The sequence below is a fragment of the Bufo bufo genome, chromosome 7 (genome assembly GCF_905171765.1).
Source record: "Bufo bufo chromosome 7, aBufBuf1.1, whole genome shotgun sequence".
Classification (NCBI taxonomy): Eukaryota; Metazoa; Chordata; class Amphibia; order Anura; family Bufonidae; genus Bufo; species Bufo bufo.
The window spans coordinates 192,723,108-192,735,991 of NC_053395.1; positions in this window are offsets into that span (position 1 = coordinate 192,723,108).

Consider the following 12,884-nt stretch of genomic DNA (forward strand, 5'->3'; position numbering starts at 1 on the left):
CACAAGAAACACTCATCCACGATACCTCGCTTCATGTCCCAGTTTTCAGGGTGGCACAGCACAACTCTCTCGAATTCAGACCAGTACGACCAGGTGGTCGGTTGGATTGCAGCAGATAATGCTTCCAGTTGTTTAAGCACCACCCTGTCTTCCACAAAGTCCAGTCTCAGTAGCCAAGAGTCTGCTCAACAGAATCCTTACCCTGATCCTCCTTCCTCCCACCATGGAGAGTCTTGGCAAACAAGTGATCCCACACTCTGATATTCCGAGGAGCTCTTTTTATCGCCATTCCTTGATTTGGGCCTCTCGCCAAGCCCACTTGAATAGGGACATGAGGAGATCTTGTGCACTGATTCCCAGACTCTTGAGCATCCACAGTAAGAAGATGATGGTGGGGAACGGCAATTAATGTTTCACATGGTGGATGATGAGACACAGTTGCCAATAAGTGAGGTTCTTGTTAGGTCAACAAGTCAGGAGGATGACCAGAGTGAGGAAGTAGAAGAGGACGTGGTGGACGATGAAATCACTAACCCAACCTGGAAAGGTGGCAAGCCGAGCAAAAGCAGTACATAGGGAGAGTGATCTGCAGCTGGCTGGAAGAGACAGTGGGGTGGCAAAATGGAGAAGGCGGGCCACACCAAACAGGCCCGCAACTGTTCCCCGGAGCACCCCCTTGCGGCAGTCTCCCTTGCTAAGTGGTAGGTGTTCCACAGTCTGGTGCTTTTTTGAGGAAACTGCAGACGATAAAAGAATTGTCATTTGTAACCTGTGCCATACCAAAATGAGCAGGGGCGTGAACACTAGCAACCTCACCAGCATTATCCGTCACATGGCATCAAATCACCCCAATAGTTGGGCCGAACACCCTGGGTCCACAATCTGTGTCTGCGGGTCACACCACTGCCTCTTCTTCCCCTGTGCTACGTACTGGCCAATCCCCTGTCCAAGACGCAGGCCCGGATGCCTGAACCTTTGCAAGCACCATCAGCTAGCGCATACACTTCTGTGTCCCAGAGCAGCGTACAGATGTCCATACCCCATGCCTTTTGAACGAAAGCGCAAATACCCAGCCACCCACCACCGGCCATAGCACTAAATGCGCACCTTACCAAATTGCTGGCCCTGGAAATGTTGCCATTTAGGCTTGTGGACACTGAGGCTTTCTGCAGCCTAATGGCGGCAGCCGTCCCTCGTTACTCAGTCCCCAGCCGCCACTATTTTTCCTGGTGTGCCGTCCCCGCCTTACACCAGTATGTGTCCTGTAACATCATCCCTGCCCTGACCAACGCAGTTATTGGGAAGGTCCACTTAACGACTAACACATGGACAAGTGCTTTTGGCCAGGGACGCTACATTTCCCTGACTGCACACTGGATGAACGTTGTGGAGGCCGGGAGCAAGTCGTACCCTGGGATGGCACAGGTGCTACCGACGCCAAGGATTGCAGGCCCTACTTCCATCAGGATTTCCGCCACCATCTACATTAGTGGCTGCAACCCCCCTTCTCCTCCTCCACCTCCACTTCCACCTCTGAATTATCCTCTTGCAGCACCAGTCAGCCATCCGTCAGTAGCTGGGAGCAGTGTAGCACTGCAGTGGGGAAGCGGCAACAGGCCGTACTGAAACTAATTTGCTTAGGTGACAAACGGCACAGAGCTGTGGCAGGGCATAAGAGACCAGACTGAGCAGGCATGGTTGTGTCTGATAATGACTGTAACTTGGTGGCGACACTGGAGCTCGGCAAGCTCAGATACATACCATGCCTAGCCCACGTGTTCAACTTAGTGGTTCAGCGGTTTCTCAAAACCTACCAATTTACCTGAGCTACTGGTGAAGGTGCGCCGTGTGTGCCCATTTCCTAAAGTCATCTACAGCTGCCGCCGGTCTGGCAACGCTGCAGCAGCGCTTGCAATTGCCAGCTCACCGACTGTTATGCAACGTGAGCATGTGCTGGAACTCCACGTTCCACATGTTGGCCAGGCTTCGTGAGCAGCAGAGGGCAGTAGTGGAATGCCAGCTGCAACATGGTCGTCGCCTTTCCAGTCAGCTTCCGCTCTTCACAAGCGACGAGTCGGCATGGATGTCTGACCTCTGTGAGGTTTTACGCAACTTTGAGGAATCAACACAGATGGTGAGCGGCGAAGCCGCTATTATCAGCGTAACCATCCCATTTCTGCTCACCTTGAAGGCGGACGCTTTTCATGTGGAAGAGGTGGAAATGGGGGAAGACATTACACAGAGTGATAGCCAGACCACCCTCAGTTCATCTTCTCAGCGCGAATTGGATGATGATGATGAGGCGGAGCAGGAGACGGCTGCCTCCACTACAGAGGGTAGTACCCATAGCAGGTTTATTCCATCTGTTTAGCATGGATGGGCCGAAGAGGATGATGAGATTGAGTCATCCTCCTGATGAGGACAGCGAAGTCTTGCCTGTTGGTACTCTGGCACATATGGCTGACTTCATGTTATGCTGCCTTTCCCGTGACCCTCGCGTTTTACGCATTTTGGCCAACACCAATTTACTGGTTGTTCACCCTTCTCAACCCCCGCTACAAAGAGAACTTCTCATCGCTCATTCCTCTGGTGGAGAGGACTAGCAAAATGGCGCAATACCAGAAAGTCATTGTGGAAAAATTGTTCCAAAAATTTTCAGCTCACAACGCTGGCGGCAGCGTCCGTAGTTCCTTGGGCAACTAGTTCGTAGTTCCTGTAGTTCCAACAGAGGCAGGGCAACACTTTCCAAAGCCTGGGACAGTTTCATGACACCCCGCCAGCACCCTCAACCTGATGTGCGGCCTAGTGTCACAAGGAGAGAAACTTTTTTTTTTATATGGTGAAGGCGTACATATCGGACCGTGTCAGCGTCCTCAATGATCCCTCTGTGCCTTACAACTATTGGGTGTCCAAGCTGGACACGTGTCACGAACTGGCGCTCTATGCCTTAGAGGTGCTGGCCTGCTCTGCCGCCAGCGTTTTGTCAGAGCAGGTATTTAGTGCTGCTGGGGGCATAGTAACTGATTAAGTGCATCTGCCTGTCAACTAAAAATGCTGACAGGTTGACTCTTAACAAAATGAACAAGGCCTGGATTGCCCCTGACTTCTCTACTCCACCAGAGGAAAGCGGTTGATCATAAAGGCACTTTAAATGTGGCTTTTATGGTGTATTGAATACACTGTATTCCCATGCACCCCTTCCACCACTAAAAAGGGTATATGGTTCAATATTCCTGTTCACGTTCTCCTCCTCCTCCATCATATCAACATGCTTATTAGGCTGCCCTCGCTCCTAATGTTTGAGGGTCAGCTCAGCAGCAGACGTTCACCCCTAATGTTTTTGAGGGACACCAGCAGGCCATCAATCATACATTTTCAAGGCTGTGTATGATGCCCTCCTTTATGTGTAATAAAGGATGTTTTAGAGCACTGGTTCCTTGTAATTTTTGGCAGCCCTTTCACTTAGTGCATAGGCTTTATGAGTGTAGGAGTCCCACTACCTGAACAATTGTACCACAATGTGAATAAGGGCCCTCCTTTATGTGATATACAGGTTGCATCAGAGTGCCTCTTCCTTGTAATTTTTGGCAGCACTTTCACTTTTTTTATATACAGGAAAGAAATTTCCTCTCAAATCGATTTTATCTTTGGTTTTGTGCGTATTATTGTCAGTCTGTAAAAGTGGCGTCCTACTCGGACAACCTCGTTCCCAGCAGCGACCTAGGAGTCCAAGATGCATCCAGACATCCTCCCCATGCTGATCCCGAACTTCCGTTGTGCTCTGTAGAGCACCCAAGCATCCCAAAGTGTTCTACTCTAGCACCCTACCACTTTGCTTAATTAACACTATAAGGGAGTGATGGCACTTAGTGATGAAAAAAAATTTGTTGCCCGTGGTTTATACTGTGTGTCTAAGCAAATTTGTATGATGATCATAAATTGAAGTCCTTCATGAAAAGATCAAGATGGTCACCTACTGTATATACATGACAAATGGGATGAGGTGTTTTACTTATATAGGGACAACCCCACCAGTGTTTTACTGCTGTGTTTTTACCTGTTCTCATTAAATTCTGCATCTGGTTCCCTGCAATCTGAAGAAAACCAATATGCGCTTGCCACACGCTGAAGAAGTGACTGATCCAGGATGACAATTGTGGTAATTTGAACCAAAGAACACCACTCTGCAGGTGTGTTTTATTAATAGTGGGTGTCACCTGAACTCCTGTTACCTTGGAAAGAAAAATTCACCTTCAAAGTTTAACCACTTCAGTTCTCTCTCACCCCCATCATTTCAGAGCCTATGTTTCCATTAATATAGCCTCATTCCGAGCCATAACTTTTTTTGTTCCATCTCACCTGAGCCTGATCGCTCATATAATGCACTGTGGTACATCTGTATTGCAGTGTATTATGCCTGTCAGTGTAATAAAGACAGGCATCCTAATATCTTTTTCAAAATGCAGGAGAAAGAGTAATCATGTCATCCCTATAGTGAGCAAATCATCACTCCTCACAATCCTTTGGTAGAAAGGAGCCTGAGCCCACGTCATCCACTCACCGTAATTGCCCAAAAGCTTAGTTCTGCCAAAAGGCAGGAAGGGGTAATACATTGCTGATCATGAAGAACCCTATGTCGGCAAAGGAGCTGTTGATACAAAATAGGAGGCCAATTTGAACAAGTCTATTGGCAGAGTTGCTTAGTTGTATATTTTAGATGCATTGGAGCCATAAAAAGAAACACAAAAACGTTGCAGAGACTGGGTCTATATAATCCATGCTTTCTAATCCAACAAAATAATATACTTTTGTGTGCTGTCTAATGCCTCCCTGGTTTGTAAGATGTTTTTGTAAGACAATTGCCCTCCATATTTTTAACTTCAGCTCGAGTGAAGAAACCTCAAGGAGTGGTTATAGATAGTTCTCTCCCATCCGGCTGTGTTTGATGCGTTGTCCTTCTCACAGTAACGAGATACATTTGGCTCTTGTTTTGTGGCTTTCCCTCACTTTCGTATTTGGCCACTTCCTCTAACTCTAAACTAGGAACTTATGACTCTTCTACGTCCAAACATTTGTAACCCTGAAAGCAGACGTCAACCACGGAAAGACACTTAAATTAGAAGTTGGGGATGTTTAACAATTAGGTTTTCAAGGGCTCCCACGAAAATACGTTGGCGTGATCTTTCCACTTGTGTCTGCTCATGTAATAAAGGAAGTTTTGAAATAGCTACAGATTGTTAAATGCTACCTTATGGTTTGTTCTGTAGCAGGGTTGTATAAACTATGATCTATAATGCCATTCTGTGTGGGCCCCCTTCAAGACACAGGGATATTCTGCTACTGTCTCCTGATGGTTCAGTAATGGTCCAGAAGGTCAAAGCAGAGAATGTTTCAGTGCTGCTCCAATAAAATCAGTTTGCACAGTAGCTTATTCAACACTAAATATCCTTTCGCCATCGAGAAGTTCTGTTGAGATTCTGCAGTCCTCCAGACCTGGGGTATCTGCATTTGCTAGGATTAGTAATATGCAAAATAACTGTGGAGCTCCAGTTATGGGTCTCTTCAACACAGAGAAAGCCAGACATCCTTCAAAGGAAGGAAAACCGAGCAAAGGGTTGTCTCCATTACAGAGATCACCAGATCCACCATATTAAGTGGCCCCTATGTCAAGATCCCGCTCTTTTACAAGCTTTAAGGATGTGACGGGGAAGACCTAAGCCAGTTATCCATTCACAAACAGCTGTTTCAGGGTGTTACCCCTCATCAGTGTGGAGTAGGATTCTGGCTAACCAGGAGCAATACCTTGGAGACTACTCAAACAAAACAATAGCTGATCTTAAGGAGACCAGCTAAAGAAAACACAGTGGAGCCTTATTTAAGATTCACCCCTTTGCTCGGTTTTCCTTCCTTTTGAAGGATATCTGGCTTTCTCTGTGTTGAAGACCCATAACTGGGGCTCCCCAGTTATTTTGCATATTACTGTTTCCCAGGAAGCTTTGCATTTTGGATTGCTGTGTTAAGACTCTTAAATGAGGCTCCACTGTGTTTTCATTAGCTGGTCTCCTTAAGATCAGCTATTGTTTTGTTTGCTGAGATTAGGGATGAGCGAATAGACTTCGGATGCTTCATCCGAAGTCGATTTGCATAAAACTTCATTGTAATACTGTACAGAGGGGGAGCGCCGTACAGTATTAGAATGTATTGGCTCCAATTAGCCAACATTATTACTTTGTGAAGTCTCACAAGACTGTGTAATAACTTTGTGAATTATTACTGTAAAAAACCTTTGTGGTGCCTTGGAACTGAACCCAAGTGTGGTACCAAGGTTTTTTACAGTAATAATTCACAAATTTATTACATGAAGTCTCACGAGGCTTAAGAAATAAAAAATTCTAAATTTTATTGTCCCCACCTCTCAATTAATGCCAATAGATTTTAGTTTTCTGTTCAGTTGTTTAAATGATATTGGGCTATTTTCATATTTCTGTCTGCTCTTAGAAAAGTTGGATGACAAGTTGACAACAAATATAGCCACCATGTCAACCCTGGCAAATGATGTTATCAAGGTTTCACGTCACCTAAATGGCAAATCTACATACACTATGTTGGGTATGTGTGTGTGTGTGTATATATATATATATATATATATATATTATACATATATATATATATACATGCATACATACATACCCAACATAGTGTATATATACATACATACACACACACACATCAAAAGTAGGGAAGCACTCCTTTGCCAACTGTAAACCCTCGATTCTGGGTCGTAGACAAATTGCTAAAATCCACGGCACTCCTTTAAAAGTGGAAAAATGTGCTATTTATTCACACATGTCATACAGCAACGTTTAGGTTCTCTCTCAGAACCTTTCTCAAGCCAAGTGGAAAAAGGTTCTGAGAGAGAACCAAAACGTTGCTGTATGACATGTGTGAATAAATAGCAAATGTTTTCACTTTTAAGGAGTGCTGTGGAATTTTGCTATATATATATATATATATATATATATATACATACACTTACCTAAAGAATTATTAGGAACACTATACTAATACGGTGTTGGACCCCCTTTTGCCTTCAGAACTGCCTTAATTCTACGTGGCATTGATTCAACAAAGTGCTGATAGCATTCTTTAGAAATGTTGGCCCATATTGATAGGATAGCATCTTGCAGTTGATGGAGATTTGAGGGATGCACATCCAGGGCACGAAGCTCCCGTTCCACCACATCCCAAAGATGCTCTATTGGGTTGAGATCTGGTGACTGGGGGGGGGGGGGGCATTTTAGTACAGTGAACTCATTGTCATGTTCAAGAAACCAATTTGAAATGATTCGAGCTTTGTGACATGGTGCATTATCCTGCTGGAAGTCGCCATCAGAGGATGGATACATGTTCTCATTCTGTTTACGCCAAATTCGGACTCTACCATTTGAATGTCTCAACAGAAATCGAGACTCATCAGACCAGGCAACATTTTTCCAGTCTTCAACAGTCCAATTTTGGTGACCTCGTGCAAATTGTAGCCTCTTTTTCCTATTTGTAGTGGAGATGAGTGGTACCCGGTGGGGTCTTCTGCTGTTGTAGCCCATCCGCCTCAAGGTTGTGCGTGTTGTGGCTTCACAAATGCTTTGCTGCATACCTCTGTTGTAACGAGTGGTTATTTCAGTCAACGTTGCTCTTCTATCAGCTTGAATCAGTCGGCCCATTCTCCTCTGACCTCTAGCATCCACAAGGCATTTTTGCCCACAGGACTGCCGCATACTGGATGTTTTTCCCTTTTCACACCATTCTTTGTAAACCCTAGAAATGGTTGTGCGTGAAAATCCCAGTAACTGAGCAGATTGTGAAATACTCAGACTGGCCCGTCTGGCACCAACAACCGTTCCACGCTCAAAATTGCTTAAATCACCTTTCTTTCCCATTCTGACATTCAGTTTGGAGTTCAGGAGATTGTCTTGACCAGGAGCACACCCCTAAATGCATTGCAGCAACTGCCATGTGATTGGTTGACTAGATAATTGCATTAATGAGAAATAGAACAGGTGTTCCTAATAATTCTTTAGGTGAGTGTATATATATATCTGCAAAACAAAAAAGACAGTGATAGAGTTGAATATTGAGGAGGAACATGGGAGCCCTCATAGGTCACAGGTCAGTACATGTACTAATGGTGCAGGGGCACAGGCGGACTTGGGGAGCGTACTACTGGAGGCACTATAGGAGTCATTAGTAGGGGCAGTCCAGGCAGCATGCTGAAGGTATGGCCGGCTTGGCGCTGTTGCCCACATCTCACCTACTTAGTCCCCTGCCCCGTATCTTAATTAGAGACAACTGGAGGGGAGAAGGACAAACCGTGGCAGCCATTGATGGCCACCACAGAGGGATGGCTACTGGGGAAGTATTTTGTGCCGCAATATGGTATTGCTGACCACATCTACTTGTGTTACCCCGCTTTCTGTCAGTTTGGACCCGCCACTTTTTAGTTTTTGTTTCCCAGGGCCACACTAAGTTCCCTTTTTTTTTTTTTTTTTTTTTTAACCTCATGAAGACGGCATCAGCTCCTATAATATAGTTGGACAGTTTATTACCTACATGCGATCATTGTACAGGGCCTAGTGTAAGATTTACACATCTCACAATGTAAATTACCACAGCAAGCTCTTTCTGGATAGGAGTGCTGGAAAATTTCGAAATGTCATCTCTGAATCCTCCAGAATAACAACCTGAGCTCTGGGCTATAATGGCTGCACAGGATGGATACAAGATAAGTTATGTATGTACAAAGTGACTCAATTAATTTGGTCTGAAAATGAAAAAATGTTTATAAATGCATCTATTAACCACCAGAGGGTGCCATGTGTAAATCTATTCAAATGTTTTGTGGATTGTTTGTAAATTATAAAAAAAAATGTTTAATCCATTTCTCTTCTTATCACAGCTTTGGATCAGACACATCGTTGTTCACAGACTTAATATCCCACTAATTAAAATTATAAGACTTAAATAAGAAATGACTTTATTCTCTGGGGAAATACGATCATTAATGCCTATTATCCTGGATTTCCGCATCCTACATAATGGCACAGGGCTTTATATACTTATTTTTAAACTCCATCTTACTTGACGTTTTCTAGATCTCTTTGCTATTGCATCGCCCTCTGTGTCGGCAATATAGAAGGGCAGTGGCTGCCTTAATGTAAGGCCTCATGCGCACGACAGTGTTTCTGTTTTGCATTCCGCGGATCTGCAAAATGGATGCGGTCAGTATGCAGTCTGCATTCTTTTGCAAAGCGATTTGACTTTAGTAGGTCCTTGATCCGGATTTTGCAGACATATTCTATCTTTTTGCAGAACTGACATGCAGCTGCACAAACCACAGGGATGATTTGTGTGCTTTCCACATCCGTACGTCTGTTACGCAAACGTATGGCACTTGTTCTGTATTTGCCTGCAAAATGTGGCCCATGGTTCCATTGAAGTCAATGTGTCCCCCAACCAACGTGGCTGGTATACTTTTTTGCGGATCTGCAAAATTGTGGACTGAAAAATACATACGGTCGTGTGCAGGAGGCCTAATTCAGTACAGAACCAGTAGAGGCTATACTAAACAAAAATGACACCCCTGGATGATACAGCTTCATACCTCAACGCCATTTCAACCCAGGACAAGAGTGGCCAACTCTCCATTCCCTAGGACAGGTGGAGGGCAAGATTTTATGGCCATTAATCCGCCTTTCATTTAATCTCATGTGTGCCCATCTTTCACTTTGTAATGTATTATACAGTAAAAACCCGTATGCTTGCGACCCAACACTCCAGAATGCAGTCACATGACCCTGTCCGCGCTTCTCCTACAACTTCCTGTGACATCACGATTTGTGCTGGAAGATCACTCCTACTGAGGATGCAGAAGATTGTAGGGCTGTGCCTTCGTTAATTAGATGGACGACACGGAAGGAGAGGGAATTATCAAAACTGGTGTAAAGAAACCTGGCTTAGTTTTAGTTGTCCATAGAAACCAATCCGATTCCACCTTAAATATTTCAGAACCTGGAAAATGAAAGGTGGTATCTGATTGCAACATGTTAGATTAAAAGAGAGGGGGTTGATAGAAGGTGGAAAACCCCTATAATTCATTTTCCTAACACAATCCATTAAACCGAGAGCTATAACTAGCCCGCTCCCCATTTTCTCATTGGCCCTATAGGGGACTGCATTCTCAGCCGACCACTGACACGCTGTTGTGAGAGTACAACTCCCAGTATGAGTACAGCCGCACAAGAAAGCACAATGGGAGCTGTAGTTTCACAGTACCTGGTGGTTGCTGACCCCTGCCACTAGGGTGTGTATGTGCAGTACCCCAGAGCAGCGGGTATCTGTAAATGGTTTGTTATATATTGTTATGTATTGCACCCAGTATAGCTGTAAATAGATGGTACAGCCAGGGTTAACAATTGTGGCTAACCCCTTGTAGGAGACTAGGTGGTCACAAGCTCCACTCCTAGCTTGGAAGAGTCTAGACCAGGAATCCCTTTTCTCAGGCCCAGAAAACTACAGAGATTCACTAATCTCTGCTCAATCTAGAGAAAGAGACAGACAAAGGAGAGAATTGGAGAACTATGGGTAAGCACAGGAGTCAGCAAGGTAGCCTGCTACTACAGCCATTCTGACTTTACTGCTGTGAGAGTCACCTTTAAGACACCCTTCACACATGTCCTGCCCAGAAATGCCATCAAGACCCTATATCCTGCAGTGGACACTACAGCCATTATTTCCGAGTTATTGTTGCCAGCCATAGATTCTACCGAGAGACTTTAGCAAGATAGTTATGGCTCTCTTCCCTCTTGATCTGGAAGAGAAAGTTGCACTTTGTACAGTGTCTGCTATAATTGGATGTACTACAACTCCCATTTTGCACTTAAGTAAAGAGAGATGGTGTATTCTATCTTTTGGCCTCATTTTCGGACTCCTACACCATATGCCGGTCATTGCGCTCCACACGCCCTTCATACATTATTTAAAAAAAGACACTGAAAAACAGCTTTTAGGTTGATTTCTTATTTCCAAAAACCATCATCATTTTATCTCAAAGTTTGTATCATTGTCTATAATGCATCACACACTTGAATTTCAATTACAATTATCAGTCTCTATAGATTCAGCTGTCCATAGTCATCTTTCACTCTTATTTCCAAAACAAAAAAACAACCAAAAAGAAAAGTTTTCATTTGACATAGTAGAAAAGAAGAGATGCAGTCATTTTAACAGCAAGGCAAACCTACAGTTTCAAACCAACATGTACATAACATATACTTCATATCAATATAAAGACAGCAAAATACTGAACAGATAACGAGGTGTCCTATTGCATCAAAAATGTAAAGTCCTCTCATAATACAAGCTGCAATTTGCTTGTCAAATTTCAAAAATAATAATAATAATAATAGTCTTTGAAGTGGAAAGGAAATTTGAGGTAAAGTAAAACGCATTAAGTGCCCATTTTAAAACGCTGATTAAATCCGTTCTTCCCTGTGTATTTCAATTTGCCAGGTCATTTTCACAGTTCGTTTGTGGACAACACGTGCAAGTAAATAAAAGCGATTTGGTCAAAATGAAGGGAAGACCCATGGACTCCTTGTTGTAATGAAACATGGTCAAAATGGGGAAAAGCAGCCACATTGAAACTGGCCTTTAATGGGGAAAGAATCAATTATTAGTTGGAATCTCCAAATTTCAATATTATTTCTGAAAAACAAAATATCTTCAAAAATAAATCCCACTTTCCGGTCAATCACCCTCAAAATATAATCACGAACAGGAAAATATTCCAGCTTTCTATGCCAATTGACTTTTTTTGAATTTGTACTATGAATTGTACAGTCAACTGTTTCCTTATGAACTTGAGTCTTACCTGCTGTGTAAAAAGCTAAAAGTTGACCATGCTCTTTACTCTACAGCTGATTTCAGTAAAAACGATCGTTCGTCTGGTGAAATTTAGCAATGATCATCGCAGCCGTCATAGTTTCGGCAGAAGTCTGCCATGTTTAAAGGGTCTCTGAGTTTTCATAACCCTTTTAATATGTCATAGAGACATATGAATGGTTTGGATCATGGGGGTCTAAGTGCTGAGACCCCCACCGATTGCTAGAACGAGGAGAGAAGTGCTTGCATGTCACACTCCGTCCTCACTGCAGGAGAGGAAGGGAGACGCACTAAAAAAAGTCTATGGGCCCATCTCGATTCTGTCCCTTGCAACGAGGAGAGAGAGTGCAATAGGCGACTGCTTCCATCTCCTCATTCTAGCGATCAGTGGGGTGTCAACACTCCCCACCAATCAAAACCTTTTATAGGTCTCTCTTCCAACATTTTTGTTGCTAGTCCTCACATGATCTTTCTGTGAATGTTCCCAGAACGATCACTTGTCCTTTGCCTGGTGTCATGGAACATGTACGGCTTGAATAACTAGCAGCCAATATGAACTTCAATTCTCCAGATGTCTACATGCTGTGCCCACGGGGCAACCTGGATCATTTTTGTTTCCAGGATCAGAAAAATCATTAATGGGTCCATGTTCTTTTCCATATATTTAGTGTCAATTACGGTTATGGGTCTAAACAATAGCAATTCGATTTTTTTCAAAGCAACGTTTCCTTTATCTCGTTACTGAAATCTGTATTTGTATCTATCAAAATGGGAATTGGTCATGTAAATCCGACCATTGGTTTGGTCATTCTTCAGTCAAAAATCAGGTTATGGAGAAGCAGTGTGAATTTAGCTGACTGGAGGAGTTAGATGGCAAACATGGGGCATTATGTTGACACTATCCAAACTTTGCTTCTTCCCCCCCCCCCAATATATACACTTACATT